At 47.0% G+C, this 22,980-nt stretch overlaps 1 non-coding gene across 1 annotated transcript; it reads right to left on the bottom strand.

Moving 5' to 3' along the window:
• Positions 1 to 19,521: 19,521 nt before the first annotated feature.
• TRNAK-CUU (transfer RNA lysine (anticodon CUU)) lies at positions 19,522 to 19,595 on the bottom strand. Its single transcript has one exon. It is a non-coding gene; the product is annotated as a tRNA-Lys (tRNA).
• Between the last annotated feature and the right edge of the window lie 3,385 nt (positions 19,596 to 22,980).

Here is a 22,980-nt window from a genome sequence, read left to right as displayed (position 1 = left end):
TTAATAACTATCTCCTCAACTTTATTTACTCAACTTAAAAATTTGTGTCACTTGATTTTTGTATCTCCCTGTGAAAATACAACTGACACGTGTGGCTTTCTAGAGGGGGTCATGATGTTAAAGTTGGGGAATTCAGTCTCTGTACTTCTGGGAGGGGGTTTTGCTTTTTTACAGCTGACTCACTGCCAGGCAGACTGGGCTGTTAGCTGCACCCACTGTCCTTGCCAGGGGCCCCTGCTGACCCCTGGGCGGCTGCACTGCCGTGCTGGGGTGACTCTGCAGGGGAAGAAGCTGCTGTGGAGCAATGTAGAGCAGGTGCAGGAAGGAGACGGGGTCACTATTCGCATTCTGAAGTGCACAATTTTTCATATTTGGGAATGTCCAAGAACAATTCTAGGGGAAGGTGAATGCAGAGCAGTGACAGTGGAGCTGTCCGGACCTCCAATGAGGGCAGCATGGAAATTAATAATGGGAAGATCATTTGCGAAACTTCACTTGTCTTCACTGACAAGATTTTTCTCTGTTCTTATTTCACGTTGTGGTGTTATTTAGAGGAGTCAGGATATATTTTTACTATATTAATTAAACACTTAATTTTATTTAATTGTAAGCAGAGTCAGGATAAGCTCTACCCTGACATCTGGTGGAAAGAATTTCAGAGAGTGTATTTGCATAGGCACGCCTACCCTATCCCAGACTACCGAGCTGTGGGACTGCTTGGTGACAAATGACTCGCCCTCAGTTGGGTGGTACTTGCTAGACAAGGGACATGGGTTCCAAAACCCAGTGAATTGTGAGAAGCTGGGGAGAGATATGTGTGTGAGATGGTGTAGTTTTCTTGTGGAGCCAGCAGTACCATTTCCGCTCTCTTCACTGTGGAATGTCAGAATTGATTTTTTTTATTCCCTCAAGAATCTAAATACTGATTATGGAGCTGAACTCACTTTTGGCTAATGGTGCACTAGCATTGAGGTTCCCCTACTAAGAGCTGAGATCACTGAGAGTTGAAATCACTAAAGAGCTGCAATTACTGAGCTGAGAGCACTGAGTACTGTGCTAGCTAGTAGGGGAGCCTGAAGCTATACTTTGGAACCGAGCAGCTGGTGGAGTAGAGCAGTTGTGGGGACGGCTGGAGCAGATCATGGGACAGCTGGTGGCAGCGGAGCGGCTGGCAGAGCGGAGTAGCTGTGGGATGGGTGGAGCGTCCCAGAGAGCAAGTGGAGCCGAGCAGTTTGCAGGGAGAACTAGAGCAGCTCATAGAGCAGAGCAGTTGGTGGAGCGGAGCAGTTTCTGAGGACGGCTGGAGGAGCAGAGTGGAGCAGCTGGTAAAGCGGAGCAGTTCGTGGAGAAGGCGGAAGCAGAACCCACGGAGAGGCAGGGCAGTTGGCCCCGGACCACGTAAGGTGCCCCTTTCTACCCCGGCTGGGGGGAGGGACCTCTACAGATAAACTCTCGAACTCTGGGGTGGCATTGACCAGAGACTTTTGGGTTGTTGGACTTTGGGGTGATTGGACTTAAACCCCTAAGGTGAAAAAGGACAGTGCCAAACGTACTTGGAGGTGGGTTTTTGTTTATGGTTTGTGTTATAACCCTGTTTGTGGTGTTTCTCCAATGGGATGCCGCATTGATTCCTTCCTTTATTAAAAAGATTTTGCTACACTCAGACTCCGTGCTTGCGAGAGGGGAAGTATTGCCTCCTAGAGGCGCCCAGGGGGGTGTGGTATGTGAGTGTCCCAGGTCACTGGGTGGGGGCTCGAGCCAGTTATGCATTGTGTTATGAAATGGAACCCCTGGATACTGAACCCGGCCCTTGTTGCTGCCAACTCAGAGAGGCAGAAGGGTTACATAATCAAGCCAAAAACTTAGTGTCACTTATTTTTTTCTCTGTCCTAGCAAGAATGAATTGAATTTTGTGACTTTCTGGAAAGTGCAGAGAGATTAAATGTGGGGAATCAGTCTCAGTGTTTGTGAGCTGATGTTTTCCTCTCACAGGTCAGTGCCTGCATTGAAATAGCAAGAGGAATCTAAGGGCTGCTGTACGCTGGGCACTGAACTGGAAGAGCGACATTTCTCAGGGTGTGAAGCCCACCCCCCAAACCCATAGAGTTAAGATGACCTAAGCCCTGATTAGATAGTGCTAAATAAAAGGAAGAATTGTTCTGTCCATGTAGCTATTACAGGGATGGGAAAACCCCTCCAGTCACTGTCTACTCCAGAGTGCTATAGCAGTGCCACAGCAGTGTTTGAAGTGTAGACAGAGTGAAACTAGATCTGGCTCCAGTTTGCACTGTGGATGCTCAGGCACATACAGTATGTCTACACTAGGGGATTATTCCGATTTTACAGAAACCAATTTTTGGAAACAGATTGTGTAAAGTTGAGGGCACACGGCCACACTAAGCACATTAATTTGGCTGTGAGCACAGTTATGCCCCAATGTCACAGAAACTGGTAAATAATCCCAGTGCCCAGACGTGAAGGCATCTGAACTACAGACCACAGCAAACCTGGCCCCCAAAGCACAGGGGGGATTGGGGGTTTGTTCTCCTTGCTTAGCCATGTGCAGTCGCACAGAGAGCGTGTTTAAAAGTCTCTCCTCCCACAGAGCGGGAATGGGAAATGATTCTCAATTTGAAGCCTGATGTGAATGAGGATGTCTGGACCAAGGGGCCAGGGACTGGCCTTTGCTAGAGAAACCACTGTCAAGTTTTAGCAAATTAGGAAAAATCAGCAAATAAGAACAACCTCAGCTATCAGTAACAAAATCCCACAGGGAGCAGTTTCTGGCACTACACCTGCACAACTCTGCTCCCCGCTCTTCTCGGGCTCCTGCTCTCTGCTTAGCTCAACTCTTCTCTGGCCCAGGCAGTTCCCGCTCCCATGGAGGATGGGACCACGGCCAGCTATAGGAACTGCAGGATCCAATTCGAATACCTGGCAGTGGTCCAGGTCTTCAGCGGCACTTCGGCAGTGGGTCCTTCACTCGCTCCAAGTCTTCCATGGCACTGAAGGACCCGTCACCGAAATGCCACTGAAGACCTGGAGTGAGTGAAGGACCCACAGCTGAAGTGCCACTGAAGACTCAAGCTGCCGCCAGATGAGTAAAAATTAAAAAGTTAGGCTCTCTTCTTTAAGGCGTGGGGCCCTTATAGGTGCAGGCATGGGGCCCTCTTAGGTGCGGGGTCCAGTTTGGGGGAATCGGGGGAATTGACCTAAAGCTGGCACTGGATGGGACCCCCTGGCCTGGTGACTCCCTCATTACACTGCCCGGCCTGTCAGTCCAGCTAACTTGGAGCTTTGGCCTCTCCCCATTGCCCCTGGGGACTGTCAGTCTCAGGGGCCTGATTTCCCACTGACCCTTTCCACCTCTATTGGTGCTAGGAACTAGCCAACTGACCCCCCCACCACCACACACACTAAGTTTTAGTAAAGGGTCAACAGTCCCTTACACAAGCCAGCCCCGTGAGGGTCACTGATGGCCAGAGAAGGCAGCACAAGCTGTTTCCATGGTGTAATGGGCAACACTTGGGACACTGAATCCTGCAATCTGAGTTCAACTCTCAATGGGACCTGTTGTTGGCTTGTGGTAAAGCCCTGGAGCTCACAGTCCTCAACTTCCCTGTCTCTAGTTGTACAAGAGTGAGTCTTTTCCCTCCTGCTGGGTGACTCACCCACGGGAGCCAGGTCTTTGGTCGTGATGGCCACAATGGGTTGGGGCTCTAAAACTTGCCACCCTAGTTGCTGATTCCTGCAGTTTGACATGGTGGTTGGGATTCTCGCTGCTTCAGCTGGTGCCCACAAGTTTGGCCCCTGTGCTTCCTGCCACACTTTTCCTCTGGCCCACATGGCGCTTGAAGAAAGGAGTGCCAGGGCTGGGATTAATAGTCAGGGCTTGGCAGGACGGAGGAAGAGCCCCAGGCTGGAGCCCCACACACCTTCCCTCCTCCGGGCACCTAGAGCAGAGGCAGCCCAGCTCTGTCTACTGGATACCTCGGCAGAGTAGGTGAGTTCATGGAAATACAGTCTGGTCCCAAAGCCTCCTCCAACCCTGCTCATCACTAGCTGTCAGGGGAGAGCTCATTCACACCTTGCTTACAAATCATCATTTGAAATTCTAAGGGTACATCTTCACTACCCGCCGTATCGGCGGGTAGCAATCGATTGCTCGGGGAGCGATATATCGCGTCTCATCTAGACGCGATATATCGATCCCCAAAAACTCTTATATCGATTCCGTAACTCCACCAACCCGAATGGAGTTGCGGAATCGACAGGGGGAGCCATGGACATCGATCCTGCGCCGTGAGGACGGTGAGTAATTCGATCTTAGATACTTCAACTTCAGCTAAGTTATTCACGTAGCTGAAGTTGCGTATCTGAGATCGATTTTCCCCCGTAGTGTAGACCAGCCCTTAGGCTGGTCAACATTGCTGAAGCCAATGCCCCGACATTGTCAGCAAACACAACAGCTGCGTGAGGAAACCTGGCTTTGTCCAGACTTTCCAAACCTATTTAACTTTCTCAAGTACAAGTATTTTTCATATGTTGTACCTGCTTTTAAAGTGTGTGTTAACGTTTCAATTTCCATTCAAATTTGCAACCAATGACAACATTGGCAGAGCTGCATGTAACTAGTTGACAACTGGGGGGCGGGGTGTTGGGGAAATTCAAGGGAGGGGGTGCACAGCTCCCTGGCTGTGGGGCGTATAGGGAATGCCCAGTTTCACTGAATTGAGTCTCCTACTGCAGCACCTCAGTAGGTTACATCAGAGAGGAGCTGCAGGGTCTAGGCAGTGGGATGCCTGTGCCTTTAAGAGCCCAGCCCTGGGAAGCCCATGCTGAGAGGTGCTGGCTGTTGGAGGGGAAATAAAAAAGTCCCTCTGCTCCCTGCCCCATGTTTGCAAACACTGGAGTCTCAGCCCCCCGGGGTAACTGTTACCTCTCTGCCCCTGCCTGTGCCGGGGTTTGACCCTCTGGCAGCATCTCTCCCTGGGCTTAACTCCGGCTCCTTCCCTCGTCCCTGATTTTGCCCTTCAGCCCCTCTCCTAACTCTGCCTCCAGCTGCTTAACCCGCCCCCGACCAACCCATTTCCACCCCCTCTCAGACCCTGGCCACCCTCTTCTCTGATTTGCTCCCCTTTGCCCCTTGTTAATCCCTGTAAAAAGTAGGGGGTGCTGGGTCCCATTCTTGGGGGGGAGGCGGGCTGGGCACCTGGCCCCTGCCTGCCCAATGCTCAAAGCACCCCCCACGATCTTGCGGATGTTTGCCAAGTGCTGCAGGGTCACCTGCAGTGGGGAGAGAGACACAGTTAGGGGGTGATGTAGCCAAGGATGCCTCACCCAACACTGAGATGCAGCCACCTCTGGGGTGGGTTGCACAAGTCAGCAAATGAATTTGCAACAGGAAATGCACTGAAAGGCCAAAGCAGCTGCAGGAAGTGGAGAAAAAGCAGGAGACCTGGATCCCAGCCCTGCCCCTCTCCGACTCTACCCCCTAACCTCCACTTTCCTCCCAGAGTTGGGGGGAGAACCCAAGAGTCTTGATCCCCAGCCTTGCTCACCCCCATATTTCGATATGACTCCATCCAATAGCTGCCTCCCCAAATTGCAGGGCAGCACCACAGGGCAGACCAGGGACCTGCCTGTTTGCACAGGATGGGCGACGCCAGTGCCCCAGGGTGCGGAGAGATGATGCTAAGGGAGAAGCAGGCAGCAGACAGCCTCCATGACAGAGAAGGAAGTTCTAGGGGGTGCCATGCTGCAAGGAGTGAGGGAGGTTGGCAGGGAATGGAAGGATCTTCCCTCACAGCAGGTGCGTCTGTTTCCCCACCGCAATTCCTTCCCAGCCCAACCCCGGCCCAGGCTAATCCCGGCCCAGCTACCAGGGTTAAATTTGGCCTGGATTTCCCAGCTGTTGGTGGAGGGGAATGGGGCTGGGGAGCATGAGTATCTACTCCCCCTTCCCCAGACACAGTTGCATGGGAACTGACCAAAGGAGCCTGCAGCACTACTGCCTAGAGGAAACTGAGGCATCAGCCAGTGACAGACACATCATGGCTGTCCTCATCCTCATCCTTTTTCCATATACAACCTGGCGAGGGGAAGGGGGTAAGCTCAGGGCAGTTGCACAGTTAACCTGTGGAACTCCTTGCCAGAGGATGTTGTGAAGGCCAAGACTATAACAGCGTTCAAAAAAGAACTAGATAAGATTATGGTGGATAGGTCCATCAAGGGCTATTAGCCAGGGTGGGCAGGGATGGTGCCTGTAGCCTGTTTGCCAGAAGCTGGGAATGGGCGGCAGGGGATGGATCACTTGATGATTCCCTGCTCTGTTCATTCTGTCAAAGTTAGAATCAGGACTCACAATTTGTCAGACCACTCTGTTTTATTAGCACAGCGCTCTGCCAATAACATTCAGAATATGTGAGCGGCCATGCAAGGCCAAAACAGTCTTATTTATACAGATAAAAGAGCGGGAATCAGACAAAGGAACAAAGAAAGCAAAACTGTAAAATTCACCTGGGGCACAGCATGCATATCCTACTTCCTTACTAACTCTTTATGGATCTGAGGCTAATACTTCACCAATTGCCCTTAAATGGTGCAATTGTTCTATGTGAATGTCTGTATTCCTGACACCTGGATTGCAGCATTCCAACAGTTTTTCTTAAAGGTACAGACAACATTTCTTTAATCCTTTCTATTTTCACAATATAATTCATTCTACTTTCACAATCCCTCCTTTTGGTCAAGCGCACGCCATGACCAACAATTACTGGGTTCCACAAATTAACCGTTTCTTATCTTTTTGTTCATCAGTGATATTCAAAATCATCATATTAGCACTCTGTTTTGGGGCAGCCATCTGGGTGACACAATTCTGGATACAACAGATTAACTGAAAGCATACAAAAATCACTAAGATTTCAAACAGGATAGTTCGGGCTCCCTGAAACAACCAGTTTCCTATGCCAGAGAAATTGAACAGGTTACTTAGCCACTTCCATAAAGAACTCAGCTCTTCATGAGGAAGATATGCGATTTGTTCTAAGTGGCTGTAGCGATCTATTACCTTATTGGTATTGTATAAACATACAACATTGTTTTCCAGTGAGAGCACAGGTCCCTCCTTTGGCCGTGAGCACTATGTCCAATGCCTGACGGTTCTGGAGGGCCACCTGTCCGATCGCCTCTGTTTCCTTGGCCAGGGCTCTTAAACTTTCTCTGGTTTTATTTGCCATTATTTAACTACTTAGGAGCCTTTTTGCCTGGTGTATTGCTCCCCCAAGTGGGGTAAAGGAACTGCCAATAGCCTCTTCCCAGGTGTCATTACTGTTCCATATTGTGTTTAAACAGACAAGGTCCTCCAGTGAGGTCTGGGGAATTGAGTGGGATAGCCAGGACAGGAACACCAGTTTGAGAGTGGGCTGGGATGTGGCTGCAGACCCAGCATTTAGATATAATAAGGATCTGAGCTATCCACACTTGCTGCTGGATAAAAGAATTGTCATTGTGTGCACCCCAGACCTTAAGATACCAGCAGCCGAGGAACAGGCGCTACCAGAGCTGCATGTTGGAGGCAAGGCCCTTCTGGTTCTGACAACCTCAACTGAGGGAACTGCACTCACAGTTTTATGTCCACCAGGCAGCAGGCGCTTGGCTCACTACTGCTTCTTCTTGGGCCTTGCTTTATGTAGTCATCTGCTTCTGGCAACCCTTACGAGAGCGTAGATTGTAAGGTATTGCAGGCTGTTCCTCTACGTCTTCTTCTGGAGTCAAAAAAATTGACTCTGCGTGGTCCTGAGGTGGTGATTGGTTCACTGGGGTCTGTGCATTCTTACACTGCGAAGCATGTATCCACTCTGAGATGCCAGACAGTTTAACAGCCGTCCCTTGACTCTGGCTGTAACAATGGCCTTCACACCTTATCTTTTCCTGATGCATACATTCCTCATTCACACAAATAGATTTGAGAATACAAACAGTAGTATTTTATATAGAACAAAAAAAGCATTGCAAATTAAACCTTGCTAAGTTTTACAATTGATAACTAAGACAATTTACATTGAGACCCAGGCCTTCAATGTTTCTCTAATTTACTTAACACAGACACAATAGAGAATCCTGTCTCTTACTACCTAAATCTTAAAACAAAGAGTTAGAGAGGGCCCAATTTGTAATGCATATGGGAAAACAGAATCCTATAGTCCCAGGGGGTCATTTCTTTCTGCTATTTAAAAATAGTGACTAGCAGGATGAAATCAAATTATACTTTAATTCTTATGGGATATTATAAAATCCTGCTCCTACATATCCCCCTTTTGACACTAAGATTATTAATCGCCAGTGTCACTTCTTATTTAGTCCACGTAATAGAAAATACTGGGAGGTGATTTGGGCCTGTGGCTTTAGCTTTACATACATTTGTTTTATCCACCAGCACATTTTAAACATTTCAATTAAACACATACAATGTAAAACCAAAAACAATTAGGGTAGTAATATTAGTATGCCAGTAGTTGTGGGAGACCATCCAGAAAATGTTATACCAATGGTAAGCTGTTATGCTTTTATGCAGTGGCAATTTTTAACATGTCCCCATTTGCGTGTATAATATGAACAGTTCAGTTTTCCACATTTTTGTTTTTATTTTTTTTAGGAGCCATGTTACCTTTTTACCTTTTAACAGATGATTGGTAACTGTTTGCCATTTAATGCCAAGGTTGATAGAGAACTCAGCTAAATCAGTGCTTACAGTAAGCGGAGACTCTTTTGTTGTTGTTGTGGCAAATAGTAAATGTGATTATTGGTAAACACAGTACTTACATTACATTTACATTTGTCTTCTGGTGGGTTGCTAGCACTTTTTAAACACTTTTCCCCAAGAATTAACACATACACATAGTCCATTATACAGTACTTTGGATTATCTGAAAGACAAAAAGAACAGTTTTCTACCCCTTTTGGGGTGGCATTGATTATTGCTTAAAGATTTCATTCTTTTACAAATACCCTTCCTGACTGCAGGCAAAACAGAGGAATTACCCCCATATTTTCCTGTGTGGTTTGTTTTTTTTTGTTTTTTTTTTTTTTTAAGGCAGGCCAGGTTTTAATGGCTTCTACATTTTAAGGGTTATGCAAAAATTATTTCACTGTTTAGTTATTAAATTCATGAGGCGGTGTACCTCAAGTTTTGCCTCTTATATAGCAGACCAAGTTTGTAATGTTTTCCCTGCTGTGTTAAGCTTTAAGTTTATTCACAGGTAATAGCTGAGAAGCATCATTACCATATTACTTTAAAGGATTTTTCCAAAAATCATACACACTACAAGTTGTTACAGGGGTACTCACTAACATTAAAGTTATTTTAATGTTTAATATTAACAGTAACATTAGCATCAAATTAATTAAAGGTATCTTGTTATACCATGCCTTTTATGTAGGCAGTTTGTTTGCTGACCAGGTATGTTCTTTATTTGCAGCTTCATTTGTGCTGGCAGTTTTCACCTTTCTTTATCAGTTAGGTAATTTGCATCAACACAGGCTAGGCTTTTGGATTCAAAGCCATCAGCAGAGCTCAGAGGCTCTGTTTTAACACACAGGGATCTGAAAAAGAAAACACAGCCTATTGCGGCTCTTTTTGGAGCCCTAATAGGATTTTAATTCAGCAGCATGTTTCATTTGCATTTTTTTTTTATCCCTTTCTACAATATACGCTGCACATGTCCTACGGAAAATGCACATTCTTTCTATACTATAACTTTTCAAAAACATTAGCCATATTAATTTTTACATAAGGTATAACTTTGTTTTGTTTTTACAGAGTTTTCATGTACTTTTATTAAAGTGACAGTCTGATTACACATAGTCATTTTAAGGCTCAGTGTTTTTAACATTGCTTCTTTTTGTTTTGTGCACCTCACCTCTGCTGTTGCTTCAGAGGGTCACTGTTAACTTCTTATTCTGTCATTACAGCTCTTATCTGCTATTGTTACAAAAAAAACAAACCAAACAAACAAAAAGACTCCAGAATCTCTACCTATTCTCCTGATTCTGACTGCCCTATTGCAGCCATGACTTGGTCTTTATTTAAAAACATTTTAATTTTTGTAAAGAATCAAGTTACCCCTTAAGGGTTAAATGCTAAATCCCAAAGCCAAACAACACTAATTACCTGTGTCTTGCAAAAAGGTCTGTCAGTTTTGCAACTTTGAATCAAAGAGTCAAATGAATTTTTAGTGGCATTAAAAACAAAAACAAAATCAATTTATCTTACACCTACAAAACAGTAGTTTTACAAACCAGATGTGTTGGTTTAGATTCTTAGAACTTTACATACACAGACAAATAGATACATACACATTTTCTTTTCCTTAACATTTTTTTTTACACTGCTTTGTTTTTGCATAGCTGTATATATATAAGGATTATTTACAGGCACTCTTCTGGAAAAGGGCCCATTTTCCCTTCAGAATGTCTGCAAAGAAACCAAGAATTCTCTCTCTTTAACATGGTCCTTTTTAACATTTTCCACAAAGTTTAACTGCTTAATTCTCTCCAGCCTCTATAGTTAACTTTTCACTCTCTTTTCTTAAATCACTTGTTTATGTTCCAAAATGACACCTTTATCACCTTAGATTTCACCCTTTTAAGTATTGTTCCAGGGGTTCATGCCTGCACTTACTACTTTTTTTTTACTCCTGACACTATTCCCTTAGGGCTTTCAACCTGTTTCTTTTCTGTTGCTTGCCTGCTTGTCTGGGCCCGATCCTGCTTTTTTTCAATGAACCGTTTGTGAATGATATTGTGGTCATTTCACAATTTTGAAAGAAAAGTTCAAGGAAAGGGACCAGGAAGGGTGGGGGCTAGTTGAGGAGCTCCCCCCGCCCCGAGCCTTGCTGAATTGGTAGTGGGACACTATAAAGAATCAGTTTCTGAGGCAGACAACAAAGAGGAACAGAACAACGGACTTTTTGTCCTTTTTACAATGAGATGGGAGTATGAAGGGGTTTGGATCGATCCGGGGTTTGGAGAACGGGGTAAAGGGGAGCGCTCGGTCTAGTGGTGGGAGAGGAGGCTTTTAATAAAGCTTTTAACTTATTATTTGAATAAGTGAGAGAGGCCAGTTTTGATTTTGTCCACCTATGATTTGCCTCTTCCCACTACTGCATGAAACAATTAACCTCTCCTTTAGCCAATTTAGTTTTAGGTTGGCCGAGTTTGTCCTTTAAGACGTCCACTCAGTCTTTGTTCCAAGATTTTAACAGTGGCCACTGAGTTTTGGGATCCCCCTGAGTTAGCCTAGACCATTTTCCCAGAAATTTACAGGAGTCTTGACCCTTTTTACAGGAGTCTGGACCCATCCTAAATACATAAAATGAGCCGGCGTTCATTTAGGGAACTGTCCCGACTTAGACGTCTGGTTACCAGTACAGGAGGACTTTCACACACCAATCACACAAGAAGGAAATTCAGGTTCGTCAGAGCGATGCCTGCTGCAACACATAAAAGGAGCCCACAGGCTACTGCCTCAATTGCCCTTGCTTTCACACTAAGGGTTTTACCCAAGGTGTGGTGCGGCTGCAATTGTGCAGATTTCACTCACTCAGACCGCGGGGACAGGAACCCCTTGGTCGGCCGATCCCCAGACAGAGACGGCACCCAGACTCAAACACTCCACAAGAGGACAGATAGACACAGAGACAGGACAGTCCTCAGTCCGGACAAAACACAGAAATAATTACCTGACCAGATTCCTGATGTCAGATCCCGGGATCCCTACCAGAACAGAGTGGGAACCAACAGGTTCGATGGCGTAGACCTCACTGTGGCTGTGCGCCTTTCCGCTCTAGTGGGGGACCGCTTGGGCCAAATGCCCAGGTGCCGGCTGCCACGGTCATCCCACAAAAACAGTCAGGAATCACACAGCCCCAGTGAAGACGTTTGCCATCTCGGTGGAACCTCCAAATTGTCAAAGTTAGAATCAGGACTCACAATTTGTCAGACCACTCTGTTTTATTAGCACAGCGCTCTGCCAATAACATTCAGAATATGTGAGCGGCCATGCAAGGCCAAAACAGTCTTATTTATACAGATAAAAGAGCGGGAATCAGACAAAGGAACAAAGAAAGCAAAACTGTAAAATTCACCTGGGGCACAGCATGCATATCCTACTTCCTTACTAACTCTTTATGGATCTGAGGCTAATACTTCACCAATTGCCCTTAAATGGTGCAATTGTTCTATGTGAATGTCTGTATTCCTGACACCTGGATTGCAGCATTCCAACAGTTTTGCTTAAAGGTACAGACAACATTTCTTTAATCCTTTCTATTTTCACAATATAATTCATTCTACTTTCACAATTTCCCTCTGGGGCACCTGGCACTGGCCACTGTCAGAAGACAGGAGGATACTGGGCTAGGTGGACTTTGCGTCTGAACCAGTCTGGCCGCTCTTATGTCTCCCTTGGCGCAGCAGTGACACCCAGTGGGCAGTCAGAGTAATGCACAGAAGGTGTTTTCCTTGGCGCAGCAGTGACACCCAGTGGCCAATCAGGGTAACACACAGAGCATGTTTCCCTTGGAGCAGCAGTGACACCTCGTGGTCATTCAGGGTAATGCACAGAAAGAGTTTCCATTGATAGAGCAATGACACCCAGCGGTCAGGTGGTGTAATGCACAGCGTGTGTCTGCCTTCTAGGAGCAGTGACACCCACGGACCAGTCACGGTAAGGCACAGAGTGTATTTCTCACCAAACTGGGTAATGCACAGAGCATGTTTCCCATGGAGCAGCAGTGACACCCAGTGACCAGCAGGAGTGGCATCAGACTCTTCTCGTTTGGTGGGAGACTGAGGTGGGTAGACAAAAAAAATTGAGGGGCTGTGCCCCCCATCACCTGGCCTCTCCCATGCCTCTGCTCCTTCTGAGTTAAAGGCCAGGTTCATCTCCTCTCCCACGGGTCAGGGTTTACAGCAATACAACCTTTATTAAAATAAAATAGTGAACAGTTTACTTTCAATAAGCTAAATCTGTCCAAATTTTAGTATTAAATCCAAAGTTCTTAAAGATCCCATCAACAACCAAAACCTAAATGAAAATTTGAAACCAAAAACAATGCTTAATTTAAAACCCAAACATTAAGAAAAACTTTGTTTTTAAAAATAAAAACTAACAAATGCCATAAATTAATAATTTCAAGGTTTTATCAAAAAGGTGTGCTACAGCAGGATGATAAAATAACATCAAATAAATAAGCCTGAACTCTAAAACCTCCTATAAAGGAATTGAATCCTTGAATACTGGCCAAATCTGTATAAAATATGCAGAAGTATGTCAAAACTGGTGTTGCAGGTCAGCCATTCGAATCCAGCAAATGTCAATTAAAATCTCCATTCCACCTTAAAAAACCAAAACAACCCAATAAACCAAAACAGTCACCGCCTGAAACAAACCTACACAGAAGCAAAATTAAACCTGTGCCAACATTGGAACAGATAATGTAAATGTCTAATTCTAACTTCTTGTTTCTTGCAGGAGGAAAGTGTTTTGCACCCCAGTAACCAGGCTATCACTGCAGCTTTCCTTTCACGAAATAAGATTTTTACCAAATATAAATTGCCCTCAAATTTCTCTAAGAGAAATTGAAATTGTATCTTTGCACTAATATCCCAAGTGTGCAAGTCCATCCCCTCAGAGCAGCCCCACACCCTGAGCCCAGGGGAGAATCCCATCTAGTTTGGGCATTTGTAACCCTGGGGCCTGAAGCTGATGAGAGAAAGGGAAGTGAGCCATCTTGGAGCTTTCCGATACCACCTGCTGGGAGCACAGGGAATTGACTGAGCGACGTCCTGGCTGATTTTGACCTTGTTCTCCACCAGCAGGCTCCACTGGAGAGCTCAGGAGTGACATGACCATGGGAGCACCCTATGTACATATTAAAATCTGGTATTTGGGGGCCATTGGGGTGAAATGTGGGTACTTTTGGGGTTGGGTCCCACATGCGAAGGGATGTGGACAATTTGGAGAGGGTCCAGCGGCGGGCAATAGAAATGATTAGGAGGCTGGGGCACATGACTTACGAGACCCTACAGGCCATATCCTGTATGTTAAGCTAAGGCAAGGTTAGCATATCTATATTGTGACCTTTTACTAAGGCCACGTCCAGATTAGGAATTAAAATAGATTTTAGATACGCAACTTCAGCTACGGGAATAACGTAGCTGAAGTCGAATTTCTAATATCGAGGTACTCACCAGTCTGGACGGCGCGGCATCGATGTCCGCGGCTCTCCACGTCGATTCCGGAACTCCGTTCGGATTGATGGAGTTCCGGAATCGATGTAAGCGCGCTCGGGGATCGATACACCGCGTCCAGACTAGACGTGATATATCGATCCCCGAGCAATCGATTTTAACCCGCCGATGCCGGGGGTTAGTCTGGACGAGGGCTAAGAAAGCAAAGTTGACCTGTATCTTGTTACTTAAATAGATAAGTACTCACGCCTGTCTAAGACTTTTACTTAGACCAATCGACAATGGAGAATGGCATAGAGTTTTTTTTTTTTTCAGTATTCTACCCACAGACTTAACAGGTACAACACAAGGGAACTTATGTGCATATGTACATGTCATCAACATGCACAAACATACTAGCCTGTGAAGTAAGCGTACCCTAACGTTTTGTGGGTGAGGAATGAAATTTGGACATAGGAGGAAGGATTTCCGGTGCTTGTGCCCTGTAAAAGAGGTAACCCACCTCACTAGAGCTCTTCACTCTATCATTCTGACTTACTTCCTCCACTCTCTCTCTATGTGCTAGCAGTAGGCTGTACTTGTTCTTAAACTTTAAGTTTCAAGGGAACTAGGCTAAGCTCCATTTCCGTAAGTTTTTATTCTTTGTTTATTAGGTTTTGATTTTAAGTTTAACTTAGTCAAGTAAACCCTAAGTAACAGTAGCTTTTTCTAAGCGCTGCATCTTTCACTCAAGAATTGAGAAACCTGAACTGCAAGGCTGGTTCTGTGTCTCTTACCACCAGGTTATCAAGGAAGTGTGGTAAGAGACATTAACCAAAACTTTGTTGCATATAATGCCCTATGTATCTATTGAATAGCAGTAAAGCAACTGTAACTTTGTAACTCAATTAAATTAAATAAAATGTAAGCTAATAAATTAAATTTTCATCATATTATCCAAATTAATATTATTAGTACACCCTAAATCAGGGTACATGGGACAGAGAGTTGGAGTGCAGGTGGATGAGGGCACTGGCCCTGGGAGTGCAGGCTCTAGGGTGGGGTTAGAATGAGAGGTTCAGGGTGCAGTAGAGGGGACGGGGTTAGGGCAGAGAATTGGGCTGTCAGGGCTCTGGAACAAGACCAGGAAAAAGAGAATTGAGGTGAAAGAGGGAGATCAGGCTAGAGCAGAAAGTGGTGGGGGAAAAAGAAGTTTGAGCTGTAGGTGGGAAGAAAAAACTCAACCCCCCTCTTATCAGGGCATCTAAGAACTAGATGAAAGACATCTCTCCCCCACTGCAATAGCAACTCCAATGGGCCTGGGCTGAGGGGAGAACTCCTCTCTCCAGCTGGTTGGGCTACAGACATCTTGCCTCCACAGATCTGGTGTTCTTGGGCTGGGACAGGGGAGGGGCTCCTCTCCTCTCCATTTGGGACATGGCGGGATGAGAGATGTGACAGAGCTTTACGGGAAATCATTATTTGCCTGATTCATGTGCCAGTCCTAGTCTCTGCTGACCCAAACAAGCCATTTATCCTGCATGCTGATGCCAGTTTGGAGGGTTTGGGAGCAGTCTCGTACCAGGAAGTGGAAGGCAAATGTAAATCTGTAGCCTTTGCCAGCTGAGGACTGTCTGATAGCGAAACTTGCTATCCCATCCACCAGCTGCAGTTCTTGGGCTTGAAATGGGCCATCACTGAGAACTTTGGAGACTACTTGTGTGGTGCTCAGTTTCAGGTATGGACAGAGAACAATCCACTGACTTATGTGTTAACAAGGGCTAAGCTGGATGCTGCAGGGCAGAGATGGGTGGCTACTTTTGCTAGCTGTGACTTCAGCATTCAATACCAATGATTTGGTATAATAGGGAGTGTGATTTACCAGGAGCACCAATTCTTGGTTGTGAGGAGGATGTAAGCAGGGTCAGAATGAACTCTACCCTGATATCTGTTGGTGATGTGTTGTAAAAGTCTTTTGTTGCTGATGTGCATGGTCACACCCACCCCGCATTGCATGATGGGGGTGCTTGTCCAAATGGTCATTTCGGCTGCTGTGAGATCCCCAATCTCTTTCTTATTAGGGCAGGAGTAATAAAGTGTAGTTATCCTGGTGATATGAATCAAGGACAGTAGAACGGTCCTTAGCAGTTCATGCTTTTGGGAGTCACCCGAACCTACATATATCTCATTAGGCAAGGGACATGGGTTCCAAAGCATAGTGAAATAAAAAAGGTTGAAAATGAATATTTAAATTTAGTACTATGGGTCTTTTTTGAAGTTTTTAACTGCAGAGTTTATGGTTTTTTTTCTTTTCTAGTTTAAAAATAAAGCTCTTTGTAATTGTATTACAAAATCAGTTCTATGCTACAGACCTAAGATCACTAATAGTTAAGTATAAATTTTAGATGTACTTAGACTGGGGGGTTCTGATCTCGCTTACACACTGAAAGTTGTAAGCAACTTCACAGTTAGGTAAAATGCTCTTTTCCACTCTGACTGCATGGAAATTTTGCAGGTTGGACTCAGGGAATGCAGCTGGGGGGCAGGACTGTTGTGGCACATACCCCATTTCTGCAACCAACATTTGTTACCTCACTCCATAATGCCACACACAGAGCCACCTTTTACCTTTCAGAACCAGAATATATCACAGAAGAGATCTAATAGCATAAGCTTAAGGTGAGGGACTGTAGCACTAACAGCAATTTTAAGAGATTCAAAAATGTCTCTGTCTTTACACACCAGGAACAACAAAAAGGAAATCAACTAAAACAACCACAGACAGCTAAACACCCATTCTTACCTCCCACATGCTTTTGGCATTTGGAACACATACCCCTTAATGGTGAGTACTTTTCAGGTGAGGGTGAAGCTGAAGGCTTAACTGAAAACAGTTTAAGAAGTGCTCCCGTCTCTGGCACTCAGCTATCCAGCTCCCAATGGGGTCCAAACCCCAAATAGATCCCTTTTACCCTGTAGAAGCTGTAATATCCTGTGACCAGGACAGCTGCCTAGCAGACTGCGCATCTGCCTGCCAGCGTGAGAGCGCATAAGGTGCTAATCCAGATAGTGATGGCTGGGTGGCAGCGGTCATGAAAAACCAGCAGAATGGTGCAGCAAAAGTGTGCTGGGCCCATAACCCAGAGATTAATGGATCAAAGCCATCCTCTGCTACATGTGTGCTTGCTTCTTTTCCCTCAGGGCCTTCCAGCAAGGCAGTGACCAGCAGAGCACCAAGAGCCTAGGCCATGAGGCTACCTGGACTGAAGGCAAGAGGCAGGCCTGGGTATGGCCAGGGCCTCCTGTCCTGGAATGAGGCTGCAGTACTTCCTGGTCCCCTTTTCCCACCCACACTGGCAGGCAGCGTGTGCTGCGGGAGAACAGGAAGGAGGCTCTCGGGACACCAGGCAGTGCTGTGTGTGTGGCTGTCAGGGGAAAGAGCCTAGGCTCCTGACTCAAACTGCCATTGACTGGCGTGGCTCTGCACACCGTCAGCCAGGGGAGGCCAGGCTGCGGACGTGACTCAGGCGTGAGCAGCATGGCCGCGCTTTCCTGACAAGGCGTGAGGCAGGCCAAGAGCTTTGCACAGCTTACAGGGAAGTGGGAGGGAGGCGTCTTTGAGCCGGCGTGTCTCATCTGCTTCTCCTTTGCCACTTGGGCGGAGGCGGGGAGAGAGCGAAATGTTCCTGGCTGAAAGTTTTTGTGCTCGGCCTTGAGGATTAAACCTGAGCCTCTGGAACAGCTGCTGGGAGATGGGTTTCTGAATGACATCCGGCCCGGTCTTCGGGCCACTAGCTGAATGCACTGAGGCCAAGAGGTAGCAAAATGGGACCTTTGAGGCTCTCCGCAGGCAGGGCCAGCTTTAGGAAGTGCGGGGCCCAATTCGAACATATTCGGCGGGGCCCCGGCAGAGATGACTAAAAAAAAAAACCATGTAAATAAAAGCCTTTCATTTCTTAGCAGCCGGCTCCCTGTAAAAAGTTCTGATTTAAGGGATGTGCCACAGTATGTATTTTTTGTACCAATAGGATTACCATACATCCATATTTTTAAAAATTTCTCCCAAATGGTCTATTTAAGAACCAAAAAGCTGGACATGTCCAGGAAAATACGGATGTATGTTAACCCTACCTAAAATTCTTTTTTAAAAAGATGGGCCTGAACTAGAAATGAGCTCCGTTTCACATGTGTGGGTCCCCGCCACTCCCTGGGGGTGTGCTAGGGTGACCAGATGTCCCGATTTTATAGGGACAGTCCCGATTTGGGGAGTCTTTTGCTTATATAGGATCCTATTACCCCCCACCCTGTTCCATTTTTTCATACTTGCTGTCTGGTCACCCTAAGGTGTGCACATGTGTGGGTCACAGCTGTTCACTGCCCCTCTCATTGCAGCGTGTGTGCAGGGTTACTGCCCTGGGAACTGCAGGGCACCAGTGGACATGGGGCTGGCTGGAGGCAGGGCAGGGGCTGACTGGAGGTCGGGGCTGGCTGCAAGCAGGGCAAGGCGTGCGGGGCTGGCTGCAGACAGGACAGGGGGTGCAGGACTGGCTGCAAATGTGCTGGCTGCAGGCAGAGCAGGGTGTGTGGGACTGGCTGCTGACAGGGGCTGGCAGCAGGCAGGGGGATGTGGGGTGGAGTGGGCTGGTTGGCTTCAGGCAGGGCCTCAGGGGAGTGCGCAGGGGTTGGCAGGCCTGGAGACAGAGGAGTGTGGGACTGGCTGGCTTAAGGCAGGGGAGTGCGGCAAGGGTTGACTGGAGACAGGGCACGGGGTGCGGGGCTGGTGCAGGCAGGGCAGGGGGTGCAGCAGGGGCTGGCTGTGGGCAGGGGTGCGGGTACAGGGGGTACAGCCTACCCTGTACGGTAAGTGCCCCCTCCTCCACCAAGGTAGCAGCAGCAGCCCAGGGCTCGGGGGCTATTTAAAGGGCCTGGGGCTCCCCTGCTTCCACCGCCCCAGCCCTTTGAATAGCCGGGGGAGCCCTGGGGAAGTGGTGGGGCTCCGGGGGCTGTTTAAAGGGCCGGGGTGGTAGAAGCAAGGGGAGCCCCAGACTTTTTAAATAGCCCCCAAGTCTCCAGCAGTGGGGCTCTGGTGGAAATTTAAACAGCCTGAGGCTCCAGTCCCTGCTGGGAGCCCCAGGCCCTTTAAATTGCCCCCTGGGGAAGCTGGGCCACCCTAGTACAGTGCACCAGCAGGGCTTGGGTGCGGGGCCCGATTCAGGGGAATTGGTTGAATTGGCCTAAAGCCGGCCCTGCCCGCAGGAAAGCAAGGAAGTAGCACAGGCTTATCACTGTCCCTGGGTGGGCTTGAACCACCATCCTTTCAGTTAAGAGCCAAACGTGCTGACCCATTGCACCACAGAGACACAGACAGGCCAGGCTGTATGGAGCACAACAGTCAGGAATCAGCTCAGGGTCCGGTCTAGCACATGCATGCAGTGGTTGGACAAGCAACAGCAAGGAACTGGACTGGTGTGGAGTGAAAGATCTGAGGGAAGGAACCGAAAATAGTACTGGGGCTGCAGTACAGGGCTTGCATACACTTTCTTTGGCCTGTTTTGCTGGAAGAGTTAGCAGGGCAAGCTTGTTAGCCACAGGTAAGGGGGTGAGTTTATGCAAATTCTGGACTCTGGGACCACAGCTGGGGTGGCACATGCACCCTCTCTGCAACCAACCTTTGTTATTTCACTCCATAACAGCACACACAAAGCAACCTTTTACCTTTCAGCACCAAAATATACTGTAGAAGAAATCTAATAGCATAACTTTAAGATGAGAAACTTCAGTACTAACAATAATTCTAAAAATATTCAAAAATATCTCTGTCTTTAGACACCAGACACAAAATCAATCAGACCAAGAACAAACATCTATTCCTATTTCCCACACACGGGGGGGGGGGGGTTTGGAACCCATACCCCTTAATGATGAGTCCTTTCCAGGCGAGGGGCAAGCTCTCAGGCCTCAAATGCCAGGTACAGTTACTCTCTCCTTGATCCAAACTAAACAGGAAAATACACTTGATTACTCCTGCCCCAATAACAAAGAGATGGGGGATCCCACAGCAGCTGAAATGACCATTTGGACAAGCACTCCCCTCATGCAATCTGGGGTGGGTGTAACCATGCAAATGACATCAGCCCCAAAAGGCCTTTACAACAGATCACCAACAGATGGCAGGGTAGAGTTCATACTGACCCTGCTTAAACTAGATTGTGGCAAAGATTAAAAAACACTGAATGTTAAAACTCACCAAACGCAGGTGAATCCATTCTCATTGTCGTACCCGCTTCTTAAACTCCACACCTGAACGTAGCCCTCACATGGACAACATACCCTCCTAACTCAGTGTCTGTACGTTAACCTTTTACCCCCAGTCAGGGCTATGGCAGATTCTGTATTCCTTACGCCACCCGATCTTAAACCGAACTTCGCACCCCTTGGGTAATCTGTATATTGTTCCCTGATCACCAGAAACTTCTACACCTAAATGCTGTACCGTACACCTTTTTCTTCTTTGAACGTCATCTTACTAAAATGTTGACATTTGTTCGAGATCCCGGCTCCTGTTCCCTTGCAAGGCGTGTGCCTTTGCTCCAGGTTTTAGTCTGCTAATACAGCGGGGGCAGGGTGGGGGCCGATTGAGCCAGAGGCGCTTGCCTGCTGCAGACACGGATCAAAGGCTGAACCTCATCCCCCACGAGCTGAAGGCTTAATTGAAAACAGTTTAAGCAGTACTCCCGTCTCCAGCACTCAGCTACCCAGCTCCCAATGGGGTCCAAACCCCAAATAGATCCTTTTTACCCTGTAGAAGCTGTAAAAGCCTGTGACCAGGGCAGCTGCCTAGCAGCCGGTGCATATGCCTGGCAGCGTGAGAGCTCGTAAGGCACTAATCCAGATAGAGGTGGCTGGGTGGCAGGGGGAGTAAAGAGCCAGCAGAGTGGTGCAGCGGACGTGTGCTGGGTCCATAACCCAGAGGTCAATGGATCAAAGCCATTCTCTGATACACGAGCACTTGTCTCTTTTCCCTCTGGGCCTTCAAGCGATCAAAACCCTCGGCTTGCGGGCCCAGCTCTGTCTGCCATGTGCCTGGGCAGCAGCAGGACAGTCTCAAGAGAGCAGCTCCCACCCATTATCTCTTGTAGTGGAAAGGAAGTAGAATTGTGGTTGGACTTTTGCTATTTCTGTTCAGGGAGTCAGTGGCTGTGAGGCAACCCTTACTGATAATGGCAGGGGAAGAGTTCTCTCTTCTGCATTGATGCTGCAATTTTTTGTTGTGCCCTTTCTCTCCCCCTTCAATGCAGGCAGGTAGGCTTGGTGGCTTGGGGATGTGGGTCAAGCCTGGTTTCTTTTGGCAGATACCTGGTTGAGAACTGGTGCTCTACGGTCTTGTCTAAACTGACCAGCCCTAATGTCTGTAGCCTCGTCTCATACTTTGGAAGCCTTTTATTTACCCCTTTCCACTGCAAAAATGACTATTTAGTCCTACTCTTTCTTTCCAAGCTGCTAACCAGTTACTGATCCATGAGAGGGCCCCAGCCATCTGGAGTAGCTTGTGACTGTGAGTGGCAACCTCAGGGCAGATTGTTAAGAAGCAGAGCACAATCCCCAAACTGGTTGTGTGTTCTAGACTTATGTTTCACCAAGTGTCAGATTCTGGATGACACCCCTTTTATGACTTTTTAAAGCAAACTTGCTATTTTTGCATCATTTGAGCGTTCTATGCAGAGGACTAGAAATGTTTCTATTAACCTGAATGTTAGATCATTTTAACATTGGCTGGAATCACAACGTTAAATTAGTTCTTATGACTTTAATAACTGATACTTCCTCTATCTCCGGACTAGCTATTAAACTGATTTTTGGACTAGGGAGATGGAATAGCAGCTTCCTCCATCCCTTGCACACATCACCCTGTTACTGTGGCACTGAACCCCCAGGAGCGGTGGACCTCCCTATGGGGAGAATATCGTGGTTGAAGAGCAGCGAAGAAAAATGGTGTTGTCTGTGTTCCCATTTGGTTTGTTCTGAGTATGGTTTTGAGTCGTTTGTAACTCTTTCATCAGTTATTAGTAACATCTTATTATCAAGCCTCTGAACTGAAAGGCTGCTCTTGCAGGTTTTACTTTGTCGTTGTTTGTAGGTCAAACAGCCGCTTTCTTAGGCCTCGTCTACACTACGCATTTAAACCGAATTTAGCAGCATTAAAACGAATTAACCCTGCACCCGTCCACACAATGAAGCCCTTTATATCGATATAAAGGGTTCTTAATACCGATATCTGTACTCCTCCCCGATGAGGGGAGTAGCGTGGAAATCGGTATTGCCATGTTGGATTAGGGTTAGTGTGGCCGCAATTCAATAGTATTGGCCTCCGGGCGGTATCCCACAGTGCACCCTTGTGACCGCTCTTGAAAGCAATCTGAACTCGGATGCACTGGCCAGGTAAACAGGAAAAGCCCCGCGAATTTTGAATTTCATTTCCTGTTTGCCCAGCATGGAGCTCTGATCAGCACAAGTGGCGATGCAGTCCCAAACCCAAAACGAGCTCCAGCGTGGACCGTCTGGGAGGTACTGGATCTGATCGCTGTATGGAGAGACAAATCTGTTCTATCAGAGCTCCGTTACAGAAGACGAAATGACAAAGCATTTGAAAAAATCTCCAGGCTATGATAGACAGAGTCCACAGCCGGGACTCAGCACAGTGCTGCGTGACAAGCGTAACGGAAAGCCAAAGAATCAAATGGACGT

Source organism: Gopherus flavomarginatus, chromosome 11 (assembly GCF_025201925.1).
Source record: "Gopherus flavomarginatus isolate rGopFla2 chromosome 11, rGopFla2.mat.asm, whole genome shotgun sequence".
In the NCBI taxonomy this organism is placed as follows: domain Eukaryota; kingdom Metazoa; phylum Chordata; order Testudines; family Testudinidae; genus Gopherus; species Gopherus flavomarginatus.
Note: the sequence above shows the minus strand (reverse complement) of the source record. Positions and strands in the feature narration are given on the sequence as shown.